Below are 23,423 nucleotides of genomic sequence, written 5' to 3' on the forward strand. Positions count from 1 at the left end.
TTAGTTCCCTGACCAGGGATCAAACCCGCGTTCCCTGCATTGTATGGCGGATTCTTTACCACTGGACTACCAGGGAAGTCCCCAAAAAAACTTTTTAGACAGCGAAATGTACCTGGTCTGCTTTAGCCCTCATGAAGCTATCTCTGACATTCATTTTTTAAAATTTTGATATTCAGTACAGAAAAGCAACATCCAAAAAAAAAAAAGGCCATGCCAAATGCAATAATAGCCCATTAATTTATTTTACCTCAAATATAATAGAAAACACCACTTCTGCTGAACCTGATTCTAGGCAAGGTAAAATTCAGTCGCCTACATAATAATTTGCCCAATGTCCATTCACAATCTTCCTGCTTGCTCTTAATGGCATTTGAGTAGAGTAGGCTCTCAATCTACATGAATTAATTATGTAAATTATCAGATTAAATAACAGTTTCAACTTAAAATAATGACATCTATTTGGGGTCTATGCGAACCAGGCAATGGAACTAGAGGCTTTATATATTTAATTCATTTCAGCTCACAATACCTTACAGGGAGGTTAAGTAACTTCCCTAAGGTCACAACACTAGTACGCTGCAAAGCCAGGATTCAAACCAAGGTCTGTCAGACATACAATCATTTTTGCTAAAACATTCCAAGTGTGGGCTACAAAGGAATATAATTTCAGTTTAATTGGCAAACATTCATCTTATCTCTTGAATACAGCTTCTAAATGTTTAGGTAATGAAAAAGAAAAAGAGTGCTTGAAAAGAACATTACTGAAGAATGAAGTGATGTGTCTGGGGAAACATGCAGTGCACTGTTTGCCTACTATGTGCCATGTGCTGGGACTGGCTATTTTAATGCATGAACACTTGATTGTTACAACAATACTGGGAAGTAAATATTGATGCCTCCTTTTTTACATAAGAAGAAACTGAAGTTTAGAAGGTGCAAGAAGGTCCAAGGTTACAGAAGTTGCAAGGCACATAGTTGGGACTAGAAACCAAATTCAGTCGGTCAATAAATATTTACTGAGTGTTTACTATGTACCAGGGATATATGAGGCACGTAGAATAGAATATTAGAGATCTCTCACATACAGCTCAAACCAAACCCATCTTCTTTTTGCTTAGGCAGTAAATCACTGTGAAATTGAAAAATCCCCAGATTTTTCTTTTAATAGCTTTGTTTTAAATGATTATTCATGCTTTGGTTATACATGTTAAGTACTGTCCCTAAAGCCAGAAGTTGATTGCCATAAAAACTGAATAAACCTCCAGTAGATAATGTGAAAATATAAGCAATTCTGTCCTCCTGCATGATTTTGACCATATTGCTAGATAGAGAACACCACTTTGGAAAATATATTTCTTATGTTCTGAAGGATAATTTAAACCATTAAGCATTTTACAAAGCTTTTGAAGGTCAGATTTTAAATGACAACAGTGAAATTTCAAAAAGAACAGGAAAAGTCAGCACCAAAGCTAGTTTAACATTAATAATAAGTGATCTAATAAATAGGTCTATGTTTGCCTAGTCAGGTTTTGCTTATTATGTCAGTTGGAAAGCCGTAAGGAAACTGGTTTTAACTCCCATACAACCTGTATCATGACAACATTACTTTATCAGAAATGTAGCTGATATCAGCATAATGCTGAGACAGTTCAAATTTAAAACTGATTTTTCTTTTCCAACTATTTTCATAATCATTAATGGTATATAGAGTCGAGATAACTTAAGAAAAATAAAATAAGGGTATTAACATTTACTGTGACCCTTCTATGTGCCAGATACTACATTTTATTCTCACAGCCACCTTAACCTTTTAGAGGAAGAAACAGAAGTTTTGAGAAATAAAGTACCTTTTCTAAGATTACATAGCTAATAGAGGCAGGTTCAAACTCTGATGTCAATTATTATAACGCTCCATGGCGGTAAATACCTGTCAGTTTCTTAATTTATTTTTTAAACTTTATGATAATATAGTATTAGAGCAGAGAAAGCAGAGTAAGATAATGATTTGGATTATGAACTGTTTTAGTACCTCAAAAGTACTAAAGAGTGATGTTGCCCTTTTAAAAATTCCTATGACGGTCACTGTGAAAGAGAATATAAAATACCTTCAAGTCAAAGTATTAGGCTTTTGAGTAGAAAAAAAGTAACAAATAAATAAGTATACATTTAATATTATCAAAAGAGAACCAAGTTAAAAAAAAAAAAAACTAGTTCTATTCTAAAGCAACACTTTTTGAAAGACTGCAGATCACCAGCGTAGGCTGGCTCGAAGCAGCATTTTTCAGAGTTAACTTCATGGAAGACTAATCCCTATAAAAATATTCAAAGATAATGAGTTTACACAGTCAAACAAGTTTGAGAAATGCCGGACTTAACACTAAACCAGTTTCTTCGCTGGTTACAAACAGTACAACATAGTGCCTGCAGCCCTCTGGAGTCAGACTATCTGGGTTTGAATCCCTGCGCTTCCACCTCCTGGCCTAGCCATGAGATTTGGAACATGTTATTTCACTACTCTGGGTCTCAGGTTTCCCACCTGTAAAAAAAAAAAAAAGGAGACAATTGCAAAGACAGATTTGTTGTAAAGAGTAGAAAGATTAAAACATCTGGGGTTGAGATATGGGGATATATGTATATGTATAGCTGATACACTTTGTTATAAAGCAGAAACCAACACACCATTGTAAAGCAATTATACTCCAATAAAGATGTTTACAAAAAAAATTCTGGGGTTGTTAGAACAGAGCCTTAAAATAGTAAGTGCTTGATAAATGTTAAATTATTAGTAGTAACATCATTTCCCTGAGCCTTTATTAACCTGATAAAAGTTGATGCTCATCATGAATCTCCAAGGAGCCAAGGGATATACCTAGTATGGTTTCCCAAACTTATAGATAGAACGCACTTTTCCACAGACCATCCCTCAAGACTGATTAATGTCTTTTAAAATCAAAACAAAACAAACAAAAAACACTATGAGAAACAATAAAGAATTCCATCACTAAAATTAAACCTGTTTAAAAAGAATACAAGTTTAGTGCTCCCCAGTTGGTGAACACATCGAGGTGCAGGAAGGGTGGCATGTGGAAGAAGGCATGGGAAGCTCCATGCCCCTTCCCCCATACCTTACCCTACACATCTCTTCTACTTGGCTATTCCTGAGTTGTATCCTTAATAAGCCAGTAATATCTCCTTACAGATTCCAGCCCATGGGTTCAGTGCCTGGAACCTGTACATGTAGTAGAATAGAGCATTGTTTTATTTTCCATTCTCAGAGCCCTCAGTGGCTTCAAGTGATCACATCTCATCACAGTAGTCATTCAATTATCCAAGATACTATGTGGAACCTATTCATCATCACCCAGCCTGCAATCATTTGAATAAGGACATGAATGGTTTCCGTTATCAAGATACATCTATTTAAGTCTCATATCTGTTGTATAGAATTCAATATTCAAATGATGGAGTGTTTTCTGTTTGGTATTTATTGTGCCCATTTGGCAAATTTACAGTCATTACCAGAGTGCTGATCATGCTACCCTTCCATTTAGAATTTTTTCTAAGCAGTATGTGTCAGGATCTTCAGAAATGCTTACACCCTTTGATCAAACAAATCAATTTCCAAGAATCTATACTATGGAAATAAATAAATAAGAATATAAGATAAAACCTTAAATACACATATTGCATCATTGTTTAATATTGTGGAAAATTAGAAATACTGAAGAAGTCTAGGGAATTCCCTGGTGGGAATTTCCAGTGGTTAGGACTCAGAGCTCTCACTGCTGAGGGCCCAGGTTCCATCTCTGGTCCAGGAACTAAGATCCCGCAAGCCGAGTGGTACAGCCATAAATAAATAAATAAGTCTAATTTTAGTGGAAGGATTAAACAAAGAGTGGTACATTACTTGCATTACACAGTCATTACAAATTATATTTGAAAAATTATGAATAATGCTATGCGAAAAAGCAAGTTGCTAGTTTATTTTTGTAGTATAAGCATAATTTTCTAAAACAAGCCAACAAAACACCAAGTAATCAAAGTTTAAGACAAAAACTAAATCTAAAAATACGCCAAGGACTTCCCTGGTGGCGCAATGGTTAAGAATCTGCCTGCAGGGCTTCCCTGGTGGCGCAGTGGTTGAGAGTCCGCCTGCCGATGCAGGGGACACGGGTTCGTGCCCCGGTCTGGGAAGATCCCACATGCCGCGGAGCGGCTGGGCCAGTGAGCCATGGCTGCTGAGCCTGCGTGTCTGGAGCCTGTGCTCTGCAATGGGAGAGGCCACAACAGTGAGAGGCCCGTGTACTGCAAAAAAAAGAAAAAAAAAAAAAGAATCTGCCTGCAAATGCAGGGGACACGGGTTCAAGCCCTAGTCCGGGAAGATCCCACATGCCGCGGAGCAACTAAGCCCGTGTGCCACAACTACTGAGCCTGCACTCTAGAGCCCGCGAGCCACAAACACTGAGCCCTGGTGCCACAACTACTGAAGCCCGTGAGCCTAGAGCCCGTGCTCTGCAACAAGAGAAGCCACCGCAATAAGAAGCCCGCGCACCGCAACGAAGGGTAGCCCCCGCTCGCCACAACTAGAGAAAGCCCGAAGGCAACAATGAAGACCCAATGCAGCCAAAAATAAATAATTAATTAAAAAAATAATAATAAAAAATAAAGGGCTTCCCTGGTGGCGCAGTAGTTGAGAGTCCGCCTGCCGGTGCAGGGGACACGGGTTCGTGCCCCGGTCTGGGAAGATCCCACATGCCGCGGAGCGGCTGGGCCCGTGAGCCATGGCTGCTGAGCCTGCGCGTCCGGAGCCTGTGCTCCGCAACGGAAGAGGCCACAACAGTGAGAGCCCCGCGTATAGCAAAAAAAAATTAAAATACACCCAGTGACGTGGCACACAGCAGGCAGAGAGGACGTGCACACCCTCGTTCCTTCCTTTCTCAACCCCATCTTCACGTTAGCAGCAGTGGTAAAGCGGTTCAGTTGCCAACATGCAGCTGTTTGTGCACAGTAGCTACACACTCTCCAGGTGACTGGCCAGGTGACAGTCACCCAGATCAAGGCTCATGTAGCCTCGCTGGAGGGCCTCACTCCAGAAGATCAGGTCCTGCTCCTGCAGGATGAGGCTACCCTGGGCCAGTGTGGGGTGGAGGCTGTGAGCACTCTGAGCACTCTGGAAGTAGCCAGCCGCATGTTTGGAGGTAAAGTCCATGGTTCCCTGACCCGTGCCAGGAAAGTAAGAGGTCAGATTCCCAAGGTGGCCAAACAAGAGAAAAAGAAAATGAGCTGGGCCAAGAAGCGTATGCAGTACAACCAGTGCTTTGTCAATGTTGTGCCCACCTTTGGCAAGAAGAAGGGCCCCAATGCCAACTCTTAAGTCCTTTGTAATCTTGGCTTTCTCTAATAAAGCCACTTAGCCCAATCAAAAAAAAAACCCCCAAAAAACCAAGAAACAAAAAATAAATTAATAAATAAACAAACACCCAAATGTCAACTATGGTTGATTTGAGCCATAGGTGACCCTTCTTCCTACTTCTCTACATTTTCCAAGTTTTCTTTATGGAGTATGTCAATTTTGCGTAACTCTTACTTGATACCACTTGCCTTTGAGCTAAAGTTCTACTAGATGACAAGACAAAGCAAACTGACCTAGTGGTCAAAGATGGGAAAAGTGTGAAATGTGATTTCTTTCAAAGGTTATTTATCATTTTGTGAGAGGCAGAAATGGTTAAACATACAACGAAGTCATATTTCCTGCTAGCAAAATTGTTCTTAGTTTGTACAATGAAATCACACATATCAGTATTTCTTAGTGTTCTGCAAAAACACCATGCATCATGATTCTAAGTATTTTGTGACCTGAGGAAGTCTGAAAGCATATTTAAAATATGCCAAATATTAATGTAGTGTAACCTTTGGTTTTAAGGCATATTGGGAGAGGTAAAACTCTCAGAATATTATTTTGTAACTTTATCAATTGATACATTTTCTAAATGTCCAAAAATAGACATTTAGGGAATTCCCTGGCGGTCCATCCATTAGGACTTGGCACTTTCACTGCTGTGGCCTAGGTTCAATCCCTGGTGCAGGAACTAAGATCCTGAAAGCTGCACGGCCCGGCCAAAAAAAAAAAATCAAAACACATTTAACATGTAGTATTTCAGGTTATACTTTATAACTTAAATATGGCTAAACTATTGCTGCAATATTACTAAATTTACATGCCTTTAAAGAGATCAAGAACTATTTATATTGCCATTCCCTCGTTTTGTGACTCAGAAATTTTTATACTCCCTCTTAACCTGGCATCTGCTGTGCAAAGGTCTGAAGACCTGATTTCTCACCCCAATATGGACTCAGGGTTACCTCTATCCATATGCTTACCCCTTAGAGACAAGTTTGCCAAGGCCAAAAAATTAAGTGAGCACCAATCACTTCCACCCCTGCCTTCCTCCTTTCCCAGGGCTAAGCCTTGACAAAAAGAAAACAGCCCCATGCTAGGGTTCTTTATGACATGCTGAGCAAAGGCCACAGACTGCTAAACATTGCCAAGTAGACCTGAAAACGATGAACTCATCTAGCTTTGTGCATAACCCAGAACCTCAGTCTGTCAGCATCAACGCATTTTTCCCACAAAATTAATAAAAATTTTGAGATTAGCTAACATCACCATATTCTTACAATCATCCAAAATGTAAGCCCCTACGATTAATCCCTCTTTCCTGCTGCACTCTGATCTCATTTCTGCTCTGTACTGTCTCCCTCTTCAACCATCACACACCCTCCAATAGCTATACTTCCTGATAACCCTTTACACTGTTCCACTGCAAACAAATTCCCTAAACCCCAACCAATTTAAATTGGTTGCCAGCAGTCTTGCTCTCTAAACGAATCTGGGTGCGAGCTATTCTCTCCCACTCAGCAAACGTGCAGCATGGAAGTCATGCCTTGTTCACCATCACAGTTCTTTACCCTCAGATAAAGGTACGTCTTTTGAGGTTTAAGTCATCTGTTGCTACCTCGCTCTCCTTGTCATCCACTGGTCTCTTGGTCCCTCGCCCACATTCACTCAAGGCTTTGGAACCTGGTTCAAAATCTTCCCACCCCTTGCTCTGCCACCATTCTGAGCCACTCGCTTCCTGTGCAGCTGACTCCTGTAAAATCTAGCTCTACAGTTCCCTTATCTCAACTCCGGGAACCTTCACTTTCTCTCCACTTCTGAAACCCATTCCATAGCCAGATCTTGCATTCAGTCATAACCAGCAACTGCTCCTATTTAATCTTAAAATCCAATATCCAGTCTTGACCACTTCATATCCCAGCAGCTACTTTCTGGTTTCATTTGTTCGCTACTGAGCCTAGACTCAATGGCCCAGAACTTGAAATGCTCTAACTACTATAATTTCTTGCATCCTTACTCTGTCTGCCACACTGGCCTGTAAAACTCAAACCAAAATCAGTCCAGTTGTTCAACTTGTCTGCTCAGCCCCTCAGCCTGGTGAGGCCTGAGAGAGGGGGGAAAAAATCATCACACAACTATATATACCAGAGCCATGAAAAATTATTACAATTCCTTTAAGTAATCCCATTCAGTTAGCCCTCTCATTTCTCTCAATGAAATTCTCCCTTTCTCCTCAAACTCTCCCTACAATCACCATCACCATCCTCCATAATCTCAGCTGATGAGGTGATCCCCCCACTTCACTGAAAAATTCATCAAGTGTGTTGATGCCCCAAATTCCTCACCTACAACCCAAACACTTTTCTCCATCTGCACCATCCTTTTATTCCTACTTCAATGGAAACAACATTCCTATTCCTACTGAAACCTAGTATCCTCACTCTGTTCCCTCTACTCTTAAGGACAATGTTCAATCAATCTCACATACCTCCTTCTTCCTGTATCAACTTCTCCGTTCCTTCTGACTCTTTCTGTTTAGCACATAAACATGCTGAACTTTTCTCTCATCTTGATAGAATATGCTCTCTACCTACGATCCTGTATCTCTACAAGCTTTTTGAAAAGAATGTCTGCACTTACTGCTTCCACTCTCTCACAACTATTCACTCCAGTTCTCAGCAACCTGGCATTTATCTCTACCATGGAGATTCCACTGAAACTGTTCTGTAGAAGATGATCAATCAGCTACTTGCTGCTCTGTCGTTATAGCAGCTGACCTATTTTCTACATTTGACACTGCTGATCACTCTTTTCTTAAAACTTCTCAGTCTTCATTTAATGACATTTACTGAAAACCTACTTTATGATAAGAACTGTGGATAAAATGATGAACATGATGGTCTTAGTCCTCAAGAAACTTAAAATGGAGTTGGGGAAGCTTTTATGGTAATTCATACTCATATTTCAACCTCTCAGATCCTTCCTTCCTTTCTCTACTCAGCCCTTAGATTCTGACACTCCCCCAGGGCTCCTCTCTTTGCTCTTCTAACATCCACCCCAGGATTACTGTATTTACATTACCTACTCACTGATGATGACAAAATTTACATCTCTAGCTAAGAATTCTATCCGGAGTTCTGGACCCTTTTACTCTATGAAAAGATACTGGTACTTGGATATTTCACTATCTTGATAATATCCTTTGATACACAAAAGTTTTCCATTTTGACGAGTCCAATTTATCTATTTTTTCTTTGGCTATTTGTGTTTTTGGTGTCCTATTTAAGGAACTGCTGCCTAGTCTAAGATCATAAATATTTATACCTACATTTTTTCTAAGACTTTTACAGCTTCACCTCTTACAATTAGCTCCTTAATCCATTGAAACCATAATTCTTGAAAGATAAGGATTTCAATGGCAGTATCTGAAAAAAGAGCTTTTCTAAATTCTAAAACCATGGCTTTAAATATCACACCCCAAGGCAAAAAAACTCTGCTGGCAGAGTTTATACTGTAAACTACAGCACAGAGGAAGTAGCAGGTGGTGACGTAAATGCAATTCTTCCACAGCAATTGAGAGGACATAAAAACCTGGGAAAGGAGTGCAGAAAGAAAGAGGAATTAGAAATAGTTTAGATACAAGTTCAAAATTCTTACCTTCTGTCTCATCTGGGGCTAAGTCTCAGGGTGAGGAAAGGTGAGAAAGATCTCCAGTATGTTTGTGGGGAAGGACCCAGAATAGAAGATAATTATGTTTCCCCTTCCCAAGTTATGGTCCAGGGAACCACAAGCCTTTTAGCAAAAGCTTGCAACTAACACTACATCAATGTAGAAGGGGAGCAATACCAATGACATGCCCAGACCACACTCCTGAAAAGCGACCTCAGAGTCCCAAGCATGCCAGCAAAATGTGGAAACCACAAGGAGTTTGCCTTGGGTCAGTGGGCCCAAAAGAGCCTGGGTTTAAGGAGGACCCAGCACACACAGACCCGCTGACCAGAGGCCATGGAAGCATCAGGGACATCAGCCTCAGATGCAGAAGAACAGACAGGGCCACTCAAGATTAAGCCAGTACAAGGTACAACCTAGTAGTGGCCAAGGGCAGAGGATGGCACAAAGATGAGAGGCCACTTCCTCAGTGCCAGAAAATATTATAAGGCTTCTCTATAAATACCTTCCACCCCAGAAAAAAAAAGGGGGGGGGATGTGAAAAAACTGAACATTTATCCAAAGGACTGATTATTTACCCAAGGGTCTGAGTAAACCTGGAATTAACTAATAAATTAGACCAGAAGGTACTGACTTTATCCTAAATTGGCAAGATTGTTTTCTATTACCCAGTAGAAATAAGAAGCTCCAGAGTTAAGGAAGTTTTAGTTATAGAAAAATAATGAAAGTTATGTTTGCACATTCAAATTTGTAGTTTACAAAATTTATGCCCATTACACTTGCAATTGGGTTTCTCACTGAACAAAAAGTGAAAAGGTAAAGCCCTTGCCGACATAATCTACCTCTCCAAAATCACACTGGTTTCTGTCCATTCCTAAAATATGTCGAGGTCTTTCCCCTCTCATGGCTTCTCCACATGCTGTTTCCTTCACTTGTACCCATAGCTCTTTATATAGGTTGCTCCAACTCAGCCTTTAGTTTCAATGTAAATGTTTCTTCCTTGAAAAGGGCTCTCTGGCCACCCTATCTAAAGCAGCACAGCACCCTGTTACTTCCTCTCTAGCACTCCTTGCAATCTAGCTTCCCAAGCTCTGTCTTTGTCTGTCTTGTTCACTGCAGGCTCTGGTCAATAAGAGGTGCTCAATAAACAGTTCTATATGAATGAATGAATAATTAAGTAAAATGTGAGAGAGAAAATAAACCTTAAAATCTTCTAATAAATCTGAGTATTAAGGAGTTAAAAATTTTAAAGTAGACAACCACCACATTTTAATTTGGATATGAAAGTCAAATAAAAGACCATAAATAAGTTCCTATTTCCATTTTAAGAACAATGCAATTACAGAGTTTTACAAAGACAGTTATGTAAATTCATAGGGTGCCTTCTCCAGGCTAAAGCCATTTAAAACAGAAACACAAAACAGAAACACAAAACAGAAACAAATCCAACAAAGAATCAAGACAAGTTTCTTTTAAATTAAAATAAATAGGGACGCCCCTGGTGGTCCAGTGGTTAAGACTATGCCTTCCTATGCAAGGGGTACGGGTTCATCCCCTGGTCGGGGAGCTAAGATCCCACATTCCTCATGGCCAAAAAACCAAGACATAAAACAGAAGCAATATTGTTACAAATTCAATAAAGACTTTAAAAATGGTCCACATAAAAAAAAATCTTAAAAAAAATTAAAATAAATAAATAAAGTACATAGGAATAAAAGTTAGCCTATAAAAACTGTGAAGAACAATAGAGGCTGTTTGAATATAATGGAAGGTGCTTCATACTTTTATGGTTCAATAATAATATATCAATTCTTCCCATATGAATCTATAACTGTAATGCAACTTTAAGTAGAATACAAAAGGATCTTGTGTGAGTATGTGTTTACAATGATCAATATTAGACATACTTAAATATGTAAATAACAACATAAGTTCCAGCTCTCCAAAGTGATGAGCAAGAGTCAAGCCAACTCATCCTATGAAAACAACTAAAAACACTAGGTGAACTATAAAAAACAAATCCTTAAAAGTCACTAAGCCATAACAAGATAGTAAGGAATTACCTAGTTAAAACTGTAAGAGAAAACCAGGAACCTACAGTAAGTTAGCAATGGAGCTGCTTTTGATCTGAGGGCATTTGATCATGAGGGAAAATATAAATTTTTGTTTGATGATGTCATAGGGTATGAGGAACACAATTCAAAGCACAGGACCCACATAAAATGATGAGTCTAGTAAGAGAGTATCCCCACAATAATCTGTAACCCTAAAGGGCAACACCCTCACGCTAACAGTCATCTGAAAGTAAACCCCTATAACCAAGGTCTGCACTGTCTCATGGTCCCGGGAATTACAAACCTTGGATTAAGGTGGCACTTTGCCTGACCCCAGGCACCTATAGAATAAAACATAAAAAAATAAAAAGTTGCATAAAAAGAATAGGTAAGATACACAGAAGATAAAGTGAGAGATGATAGAACTGAGTAGAGACAGTATTTGAAGAGGTAACAGTTGAAAATGTCATAGAACTATGAAAGATCCCCATCTCTAGAATCAAAAATCACATAGAACGAACATACAACAGAGGATATCAGTAAGGCCAATGAAATGGTCCTCTGAAGAGACACACCATCTGGTGAGCTGCCCCACCTGATCTCTTCCCATTTCTTCTCCTGCTTCTCCCCCTCCCCCCCAACACATATACTCACACTCCAGCCACAGTGAACTATGACAGTGCTACCTAATTCATACCATTTTGACCAGGATTTTCTTTTGTTTAAAAAAAGAAAACACTTGGACCACATTTAGAAGGGGGGACAAGGATATTATAAAGATACATATAAATGAGAAATGAAATTAAAATTGGAAAGTCATCTTTCTGACCAAGTCACGTCATAGGTTTCTGGGCCAGCATTTAGACTGGACATGGCAGGCCAAAAGGCACTTGCTGCCCAAAGGCACCTTCCTGAAAGGCAACCAAGCATCTGTAGCCTGAGGGACAAGGGATTAAAGTCACATGACCACCTGAAAGCACGTCCTGCTATGAGGACATAGCAGTGATCTTGATTAAGATCCATAGTACAGCTACAGGTAATTTGGCAAAAAGTATGTTGGTCAACATGATAATTTGGCTGAAATGACAATCAAAAATAAATATACCTGTACCGACATTAATTTCTTAGTTTTGATAAATGCATCGTGGCTATATAAGATGTTGATAGTAGGGATAGATGGTCAAAGGGAACTCTGTAGCATCTTTACAACTCTTCTGTAAATCTAAAATTATTGCTAAAGAAAAATTATTTCAAGAAAAATTATTATGGGCTTCCCTGGTGGCACAGTGGTTGGGAGTCCGCCTGCCGATGCAGGGGACACAGGTTCGTGCCCAGGTCCGGGAGGATCCCACGTGCCATGGAGCGGCTGGGCCTGTGAGCCATGGCCGCTGAGCCTGCCTGCGGCGTCTGGAGCCTGTGCTCCGCAGCGGGAGAGGCCATGGCAGTGAGAGGTCCGTGTACCACAAAAAAAAAAAAAAAAAAAAAAAGAAAATTATTATAAATAAAAAATCAATTTTCAAAAGTGGAAAAATCGAAAATACCTAGTCATTGTTTTTGTTTCTATTTTTCCAATTACAGTTTTCCCCCACTATGCGAAAGTAGAGCATTCCTCTGAAACCTTTCATAAGCTGAAATGGTGTAAAGTGAAAAGCAATTACCTTAGGAGACATCTAGCTAATGGATGCACAAAATAAATTGAGATAAAGCATAGATGCACACAGGAACAGTTCAAAGCTATGGCTGTTTGATGCTGACATGCTGAGTGTGGTTCCTGAGAAGGAGCTTGGTGGTGCACCGTCTCTATAACAGCTTGGCTCCCTTCAAGACAAACACCAAGCGCTATTTTTGCTTTTCACCTTTTTCATAAAGTGAAAGTCCTCTTCAGATTTCATTTAGGTACTGAAAACCGGTACTAATGTAGGTCTTTCATAAAAGCGAAGTGGAGTAAGGTGAACTTTCCAAAAGTGGGGGATACCTGTATTCTACCTTAATTACATCATGGAGTGCTTTTATGATCCTAGATATATATATATTTAAGCATTATTCTTTCATATTTCAAATTTTTCAGGTGTTATCCTACTTTTTAAAATTCTAATTGATTTTTTTTTTTTTTTGTCTGCACTGTGCAGCTTGCAGGATCTTAGTTCCCCAACCAGGGATTGAACCTGGGCCGCCTGCAATGGAAGTGATGAGTCCTAACCACTGGACTGCCAGGGAATTTCCTGTAATTGATTTTTTGCCAGTTATTTCTGCTTTCACTGATAACTATAGAGAAAAATTAGAAAAACGTAAATGTTCCATATTGAGAACCAATATGAAAAAATTGTGATTTAGATTAGAAACAACATGAATCTATAGAAATAGGTTAGGAATAAAATCTAAGCAACCATTGCTATCCCATCTAGCCTGTTTCTGAGTTCAGACACCAAGAGCTGGGTCAGTGAAGAACACCTGTAGTTAAAAAGGTATCATGGACTTAGGGGTAGTCCTTCTGTTATTCTCATTTGTACACTTTTTCATTTTTCTCTAAGTAAATGTTAAAATAAATGAAAACCATAAGAGGCAAGGAATTGGAACTTCTCAGGGCTTGGTTTTTTTAGTTTTTCCACTTAAACTTTTTCTAATTAATTTAAAGCCAATTGTGATTGCTTGTTGAATGTGGTTGGGTTCACTATTCTGGTGTTTGTATTGTATTTTTTTAAATATCTATTTATTCATTTATTTATTTTTGGCTGTGTTGGGTCTTCGTTTCTGTGTGTGGGCTTTCTCTAGTTGTGGCAAGCGGTGGCCACTCTTCATCGCGGTGTGCGGGCCTCCCACTATCGCGGCCTCTCTTGTTGCGGAGCACAGGCTCCAGACATGCAGGCTCAGTAGTTGTGGCTCACGGGCCCAGCCGCTCCGCGGCACGCGGGATCCTCCCAGACCAGGGCTCGAACCCGTGTCCCCTGCATCGGCAGGCAGACTCTCAACCACTGCGCCACCAGGGAAGCCCCCTGTATTGTATTTTTTTTAAAGGCAGAAAAGAATATGAAATTACAGAAGATAGTCAAAGTCTATAATTCATTAAAGTAGACATAAAGGGCTTTCCTGGTGGCGCAGTGGTTGAGGGTCCGCCTGCTGATGCAGGGGAACAGGTTCGTGTCCCGGTCCGGGAGGGTCCTGCATGCTGTGGAGCGGCTGGGCCCGTGAGCCATGGCCGCTGGGCCTGCGCGTCTGGAGCCTGTGCTCCGCAACGGGAGAGGCCACAGCAGTGAGAGGCCCGCGTACCGCAAAAAAAAAAAAAAAAAAAGTAGACATAAAAATACCAGATAATTATTATTCAAAATAATTTCATTTTATACCTGACCTAGAAAAAACACATGAAGGATAAATATTTGCTTTAATTTGAACATTTCATCAGAAATACCCCATGTTCTTGAAGTCCAGATATTTGTTCTTTCTGTATTAACACCTTTTCACCGATACTTCATTCTTTTTTTCTTTTTTTTTAAACAGCTGACTGGAATTTTCAGTGTGTATGGATGGCAGATATCAACTTCTAGAATCTAGGATGTAATCCCTTTGTGTTTCTTTGGTTTTAGATGGCCCTACAAGAATGCAATCATAAAGATTCTACAGTTGATGAAGACTCTGTGGAGGACAAAACTATGTAAAGGGCACCTTTACATAGCTACCCCATATATCTTCAAAACAGTCTTATCTCAAGCTGTGTTTCTGACAGTATGTTACTGTAACAGAGACTATGATGAGGCTGTCATTTCCAACCTTAGGACAAAGATAAGAAGAACTTCTAATTTCAACATAAATGCTAGATTAGTCATCTTAATTTAAGCCATTTGCCTATGTGTTACACCAATGACAATAAGTTACTGATGGCAGCTCCATCTGAAAATCTGTTGAAATCATTTGAGCACTTGATATTTCATTATAAACGCCAGATTTTTCCCCCAGAAGTTGAGGATGGGTTTCTGTTCTGTCCTCTTGTGTGGCAACAGAGCAAACACCACAGCATGGAGTTATTGCCTCACAAGCTGTCAATGGTAAAAAGCTGTTCAAAAAAAGGAGGCATAATCTTAAAACTATCATCATTATATAAGGTCTCAAAGGGAACTAGACTCTGCAAATTTCTCAGTGTAGAGAACATGAAACATAATGACGATAGTTTCAAAGGGAACTAGAATCTGCAGATTTCTCAATGTAGAGAACATGAAACCATAAGCATCACAATTCCCAGTGTCATGGTTAAGAATACTTCACCCCTCTTAAACTGTACTTGTATTCTAAGAAAATGTATTATCACAATAAGATAGCATGGAGAGGATGTTATTTTTGATGGCAAATACGGTAAACACTGTTGGCTGCCAACTGAACAGTTATTCCTTCCACAACTTTCTCCCCTGCTGGCAGAGCCTGCCTATACTTCAGAAGCTAAAAGTGCCAGAAAGTCCTCTTTCTAGCCTCCCTTAGAGCAAGAGCATGGGCAAATAACCAATCCTAGCTACTGGGGCCTAAGAGAGCTGAGCTGGCTGGCAGGCCTTTGGAAAAGGTTTTCTTCACCAATAAAGAGATATGTATGGGAGGAAACTGCTGTTCTTCTTCATAATACTTGGTTGTGTCTGCATGTGACCCCTGGAATCACTGTAGCAATCTTGCAACCATGAGGAGAGATATCACCAAGTTGCTAAAAATAACACAGAGACAAGCCCTAGGTCCCTGAAGCAATGGATCACTAAGCCCTGTACCAACAATGAATATCCTTGCCTCTGGACTTCTTGTTGGATAACAGTTACTAGTTAGTTTATGGCTTTAGTTTAAGCCATCTTTATTTGGATATTGTTACTTGAGGGCCAAAGCATCCTAACTAACAAAGCTAACGAATATCTGTTCATTGCATGCTATCCAGATCAGGAAGTTAAATTGTTGCTACTTAGCCAACTCCAGCCTTTACTGTTACTTGAAAACTGGGTTGGCCTCTGGGTGGGTATCCAGTCAATAGACACAACCAAGCCAAAGATCGGGAGAAGGAAGGATTTATTACTACTTGAAGCAAGTAAGGAGAACACCTGGGATCTTTCCCAAAGCAGTGTCTCCCAGAACAGCAAAAGTGGGGAAGTTTTAAGGTAAGGGTACCTGCATATTCATGTAGGCACTTGAGCAGAGGAGAATTTGGCATAACACATGGCCAAAAAAACACAAAACAAAAACAAACTGGGGCAAATTGAGGGAAAGGTCAACAGAGTCCAAGCTTTAGTGTCTCGAAGTCAGGAGGGTCAACATCATTCCATCCTCCACCTGGATGGGACTTCAGTTCCTGCAGAACTCAGATATATTATTATGTATATCCCCTAAGGAGGAACTAGGACTCTGCTTTATCACTGCACTATTGTTTGCGTTTTCTCCGTTCCTGCATTCCCTCAGTTCCCTTAAGATCATAATTACTGAGACTTGTTCAAGGGCAAGCATTGTGGCCAGGCTTAGATCACAAAATGGCTTCTCTTATGTCAAGAAAACCACTCCTGGCTCTCCTTCTCTAGGGACCCCTTAACTTATCTGCTTACATTACCAGTGTCTCTACCTTAATCCCTACTGCTTCATTCATGTTTTTCTTTTCTGCCTTTCACTAAGGAGCAAACTCAGTATAATTATACACACATCTATGCTTCACAGTAAAGTCTGTTTCTTCTGCAACTTTCCATCATGGCCAATGGGAAGGTACTTTTTGCTTCTCCAGTATATTTTTCAGTTATGTTTGCTTTTAACAGCATCAGAAATGTGTTGCAATTTTTAGCTTATAATTTCTTTCTTTCTTTTCCCTAATTCCATATTGAAATCACAACTGATCTAAAATTTCCAGAGAGAAAATGCTAAAGATAGAATAAAGATTTGCTGTTATAGAGGGTCATCCACATAGATCAATAAGTGGAGCTGAATGGTGAGGCATCTTGAATAATGAATAACTGAATGTACTATCCTTTTTACCTATAAGGAAAGCAAAAAACCTAACATCAATTTTAAAAAAGAGAGACAGAGACATAATGAATTACATACACGTGAGTTCAAAATCCTAGCTTAGAACAGTTAATTTTTAAGAGACCTCACTTGTTTCTTGCATGCTATGTTTAAAGGGACAAAGAACCTACTATGATTTTTCATGTTTACTCATAACAGGGAAAGAACCCTTAAGCAAGAGCTGATAAAACCTTTGTTGAATATTATTCAGCAACACAGCAAAATGAAACTAGCCAAACTAGCCAAGCAGATATACCTGACATTTGATTTATTAAGAAAAATAAAGTTTTTTAAGAGGAAAAAGACTACAAACCCTGAAAATTTCAGATCCTTTTCTTGGATATAGTTTCTTTTACTGTTTTTCTGCTTATTACAAAAACATACTCACTAAAGGGGAAAAAAAATCCAAAATTACAAACTTTTCTGAATATCCATCAGAAGCACAAAAGCAAATATTAGAAAAAATTATCCTGAAAACTATGGCACAAAGACTTGAAAAACAATCCATGATGCACCAAAATTACCAATACTTGAATAAAAAACAGAACTGGAGATATTCATAACGGCTGTTTAAGCCAAACTGTTATGATGATCAAATTGCTTTTAACCAAAATATACACTACCCTGTATTTTCAAACCATGCTGTCATTTATCTTCAGGGCTTTGTAAATGGTCTCCCCTCTTTATGGGGTACTCTTCTCTCCCCCACACTCATCTGGCTGATTAATGAGGTACTGACAAGCACTTGAGAACTAAAACCTATTAAAATTAATAACGTGGGGGGACTTCCCTGGTGGCACAGTGGTTAAGAATCCGCCTGCCAATGCAGGAGACACGGGTTCGAGCCCTGGTCTGGGAAGATCCCATGTGCCGCAGAGCAGCTAAGCCCATGCGCCACAACTACTGAGCCTGCGCTCTAGAGCCTGCGAGCCACAACTACTGAAGCCCATGTGCCTAGAGCCTGTGCTCCACAACAAGAGAAGTCACCGCAATGAGAAGCCTGCGCACCACAACGAAGAGTAGTCCCCACTTGCCACAACTAAAGAAAGCCCGCGCGCAGCAACGAAGACCCAAAGCAGCCATATAAATAAATAAATAAATAAAAATTAATAACATGGGGACCTGATTTAAATAAAAAATCAAGATTTTTAGTTCCTTGTTTTAAAAGCCCTTTAAAAAAATTAAATATTTGATTTGTTATATCATTTTTAATATCCAGATAGGAAAATTTATGTCAAATATGAACTAAACAACTCTATAAGAAAAACAAAATTCTGATGTCTATTAAATTCTTTCTAAGTTCAAATTCACTATTCACTCTTAAGGTAAAGTAGTCCTGAGATGAAAGAGTTTGAAAACTGATATTCTATATAATAGGTTATTCATTGCAGCACCGCTGTAACTTCAAGATATTGGAAACAACCTACACGTCCATCAATAGAATAGCAAAAATAATCATGGCACATCCATACAATGAAGAACTATATAACAGTAAAAAAGAGTAAGGAGCAATTACGCAATAAAATAAAACACATCCAGATTGGAAAGAAAGAAGTAAAACTACCTCTACTTGCAGATGACATGATCTTGTATAGAGAAAATCTTAATGAATCCACTACAATAATTATCAGAACTAATAAATGAGTTCAGTAAGGTCGAAGCATAAAAGATCAATATACAATAATCAACTGTATTTCTGTATACTTGCAATGAATAATGTGAAAATGGAGTTCAGAAAACAATTCCAGTTATAATAGCATCAAAAAGAATAAAATACTGGGCCTCCCTGGTGGCGCAGTGGTTGAGAGTCCGCCTGCCGATGCAGGGGATACGGGTTCGTGCCCCGGTCTGGGAGGATCCCATATGCCGCGGAGCGGCTGGGCCCGTGAGCCGTGGCCGCTGAGCCTGCGCGTCCGGAGCCTGTGCTCCGCAATGGGAGGGGCCACAGCAGTGAGAGGCCCGCGTACAGCAAAAAAAAAAAAAAAAAAAAAAAAAAAAAGAATAAAATACTTAGTAATAAATTTAACAAAAGAAGTGCAAAACTTATATTTTGAAAAGACAAAACATGGCTGAGAGAAATTTTAAAAGACCCAAATACATGAAAAGACATCTCATGTTCATGAATCAGAAGATATAATATTGTTAAAATGGCACCACTCCGCAGGTTGATCTATAGATTCAACATAAAACTAAAATTCCAGCTGGCTTCTTTGCAGAAATAGACCATCTGATCCTAAAATTCATATGAAAATTCAAGGGACTCAGAAGAACCAAACAACCTTGAAAAAGAACAAAGTTGGAGGACTCACACTTCCTGATTTCAAAACTTATTACAAAGCTGCACTAACCAAGACCCTGTGGTACTAGCCTAAGGACAGACATATGGGTGAGTGGAAAAGAACTAAAGAATGCAGAAATAAACCCTCACATCTAGGTCAACTGATTTCAAGAGAGTGTGAAGACACTTCAGTGGGGAAGAAATAGTCTTCTGTTGAACAAATGGTGCTGGGACAATTGGTTATCCACATGCAAAAGAATGAAATTGCATTCTTTCCTTACTCCATGCACAAAAAATCAACTTGAAATGTAAAAACTAAAACTACAAAACTCTTAGAAGAAAACACAGGTGTAAATCTTCACGACCTTCAATTAGACAATGGTTTCTTAGACATGACACCAAAAGCACAAGCCACAAAAGAAAACATTTATAAGTTGGGCTTCATCAAAATTCAAAACTTATGTGCTTCAAAGGACATCATCAACAAAGTGCAAAGACAAGCCACAGAATGGAAGTAAACACTTGCAAATCAAATATCTGATACAGTATTTATATCTAAAATATATAAAGAACTCTTACAAGTCAACAATAAAAAGACAATCCAATTTAAAAGTGGAAGAAGGATATGAATATACATTTATTTTTAAAATATATATACAAATCATCAATAAGTACATAAAAAAGATGCTCAACATCATTAGCTATCAAGGAAATACAAATCAAAACCAAAATGAGTCACCCCTTCACACCAGATAATAATGAGTGTTGGGGGGCTGGGATGAACTGGGAGATTGGGACTGACATATATACACTACTATGTGTAAAATAGATAACTAATGAGAACCTACTGTATAGCACAGGGAACTCTACTCAGTACTCTGTGGTGACCTAAATGGGAAGGAAATCTAAAAAAGAGGGGACATATATATACGTATGACTGATTCACTTTGCTGTACAGCAGAAACTAACACATTGTAAAGCAACTATACTCCAATAAAAATCTGCAAAAAAAAAAAAGTGTTGGGGAGAATACAAAGAAATTAGAATCCTCTGCCTATAGGAATTAAAATGGTCCAGCTTATGTGGAAAACAGCTGGGCATCTCCTCAAAAGATTAAACACAGACCCAGCAATTGCACTCCAAAGTGCATACCCAACAGAATTGAAAACATCCATCCCAACAAAAACTTGTACAAGAATGTTCATAATAGCATTACTCACAATACCCCAAAAGTGGAAATTACCAAATGTACATCAAAGATGAATAGATTAAAAAGAGGGCTATAGCCATACAATGAACACTATTCAGCCATTAAAAGAAAAGAAATATTGATACATGCTACAACGGGGATGAATCTTTAAAACATATGCTAAGTGAAAGAAGCCAGTCACAAAGAACCATTTTTTAAAAAAAATTTTTAACATCTTTATTGGAGTATAATTGCTTTACAATGGTATGTTAGTTTCTGCTTTATAACAAAGTGAATCAGTTATACATATACATATGTTCCCATATAGAACCATATATTGATTGCATGATTCCAGTTAAACAAAATGTCCAGAACAGACAAATCTAGAGACAGAAAGTAGAAAGTATGTACTACCTTTCCAAATTAAATTATTTTTAAAACAACTATGTTGTTCCTATATTTATATGCTGTCTTTCTAAATCCTAAAATAATTCTAAATATTTTTTAAAGCACTTGAAAGCACAAACACATGCTATGAATCAAAGAGAAAAGACCTGGAATTTTGAAACAGCTAAGGAAAACTCATAAACCTTAAAGGCAGAAAACCAGTTGTCTTTGTTGAATGCTATCAAATGACCAAAATTCCCTTCAAGTTAAATTCTAGCCTCCTTTTGTTTTTAAATTTTTATTTTATTTATTTTTTATACAGCAGGTTCTTATTAGTTGTCTATTTCATACATATTAGTGTATACATGTCAACCCCAATCTAGCCTCCTTTTGAATGGAAATTTATAATCAATAAAATTTAATTTGAAAAATATCTGTATATTTTATAAAGCAGTCATCAGTGTAAAGTTGAAACCCACTAGACTTTACATCACAGTAAATAATTTTAAACTAAATGCAACAAACACTTAAAATACTTCTTGGAATAACAGAAATAGCATAACTTGGAGTCAGATACATGGTTTGAATCTTAGCGTGCTATTTACCTTCTAGGTGATCATCAACAATTTGCTTGGTCTCTGTGAGCCTCAGTCCACCCTCCAGATAAATCAGGAATTATAATACCTACTTCAGAATGAAAAGAAACATTCCAACTACTTACTAAATGGGAAGGTGGGGGTCAGGACAGTGTTTGGATGATTCCACTCTTTTTAAAAAATCTATCTATACAGTTGGATTTTTTTTTACAACTTGTAAATAATTTAAAAACATAATGATTTTAAAAACTAAAAAATCTACTTTAGGGGTTCTTTTAGAGATATTTCGTAAAACATCTACACATAGGAGACTCTCCATTAAAATTTCCTCACTCCTTCCATAGCCTTTCTACCTTCTTGAATTCAGGTGAACAAAACTGGGAAGAAGCAAAGTTAAACATTTATTTTTCTGAAGGCTACAGTTATCAAGAAAGAGATAAACAAGGGCAATAAAACTAAGCTTTTAAACCACTTTCCTCAAAACATACCTAAGAATTTAATCTGAAGGGGAAAAATTTCCACATTTACTGATTCTAATCACCTTATTTTGATACTTTGTATTTGCTTGTTGTTGTTTTTGCAATATAAAATTATGCTATCAAGTGAAAAGGAAATTTAGTACCTTAATAATTTGACCAACAAGACAAATTCAGGATTCAGTCCAGAGAATAGTTATCACTGAAAAACACAATACAAATATACATCATTTATGTAGCAATTAAGATAATACTAAAAAAAAAAGATAAAAATAAGATAAGCTCCGCCTTTTTTGCTTTGACAGCACACTGAATAGATGAATGTAATTTAGTTGATCTAGGTTATCACCTAATACTGTACAGAATACTGTGAGAATTAAAACATTCTCTTCCATATGCTAATAGATGAATAAAGTGAATGTCAGGAAGCAAAATCGTTTTGCAGGTCAAAAAAGTGCCATTTTAAAATCACAAAAGTACACTGGGACCGCTAAAGCTGGTTATGCGGCCTTTGATAGCTTGTCTTAAAAACTGAGTCATTAGACTTTTACAAGCATCTAATGTATAACTTTAGCATTTCTCATCAAGTATGTGTAAGTACATAATTAAACCCTCATGTCCTTTAACGTTTACAAATCCTATTCTGGACCATTAATACATATACTACTGAGAAACAATATCCGGGAGTATTATTGCATTTCTATAGTGTCCTTGTTTTTAGACTATTTCAAGAACGTATCCCTGAAATGGGGAAGCACACTCAGTAAATATTAGAAAGATACAACGATTTACATAACTATTTCATCTCAACCTCATTGAGTGGTTGAATGGAACAAAAGTAAAAACTTAAAGTGGTGAAAGCCAATAGGTAAGGGATTCCCCAGCTCCCAGGCTTTCTCCCTTCCACTTCCTGCAAGCCACTTCAAAACTCCAACTCCGATGACAAGAGTTCGAACTTCGAAGTCCCAGCGGATAAAGCCAAGCTCTTAGCCCGGCCTCCAAACGCTGCTTCTCCGGGCCGCCCCAAGACAGGCGCAGGGGTGGCAGGATGGCTGCCCCGCGCCCAAGGGCGCGCGGGCGGAAAGGAGGGACACCCATGACTCATTCGCCCTCGGCCCACCGCCAGACCGCACCACCTTCACCCGCGCGCGGTCCCGGGACCGGACTCTCAGCGCCCCCCAGAGGCGGGTGGGCCCCTTCCCCAGGGAGACCCCCTCCCCCGGCAAAATACCCCCCAGGACGAAGCCCGGGCCGCGCACAAACCTGAGACACCTGCTCCCCGCAGATCCCGGAAGCTTGCGGGATCCCTCGCCCCGCCCCTCGCCCTGCGAGCATGCGCACCAGGACGGCCCGCGCCTGCGCGCCCC

At 38.9% G+C, this 23,423-nt stretch overlaps 1 protein-coding gene and 1 pseudogene across 1 annotated transcript in view; one reads left to right on the forward strand and one right to left on the reverse strand.

Moving 5' to 3' along the window:
- SHLD2 (shieldin complex subunit 2) overlaps positions 1-23,371 on the reverse strand; it is a 95,129-nt gene extending 71,758 nt beyond the window's left edge. Inside the window, exons 1-2 of the mRNA XM_060079922.1 lie at positions 23,320-23,371; positions 22,203-22,258 (exon numbers count right to left, since the gene is read on the reverse strand). The gene's annotated coding sequence lies outside the window, so the exon portion shown is untranslated. The remainder of the gene's footprint in view (positions 1-22,202; positions 22,259-23,319) is intronic.
- LOC132488071 (ubiquitin-like FUBI-ribosomal protein eS30 fusion protein) lies at positions 1,914-5,411 on the forward strand (annotated as a pseudogene).
- Positions 23,372-23,423: the final 52 nt, after the last annotated feature.

Source organism: Mesoplodon densirostris, chromosome 1 (assembly GCF_025265405.1).
Source record: "Mesoplodon densirostris isolate mMesDen1 chromosome 1, mMesDen1 primary haplotype, whole genome shotgun sequence".
NCBI classification, from domain to species: Eukaryota; Metazoa; Chordata; class Mammalia; order Artiodactyla; family Ziphiidae; genus Mesoplodon; species Mesoplodon densirostris.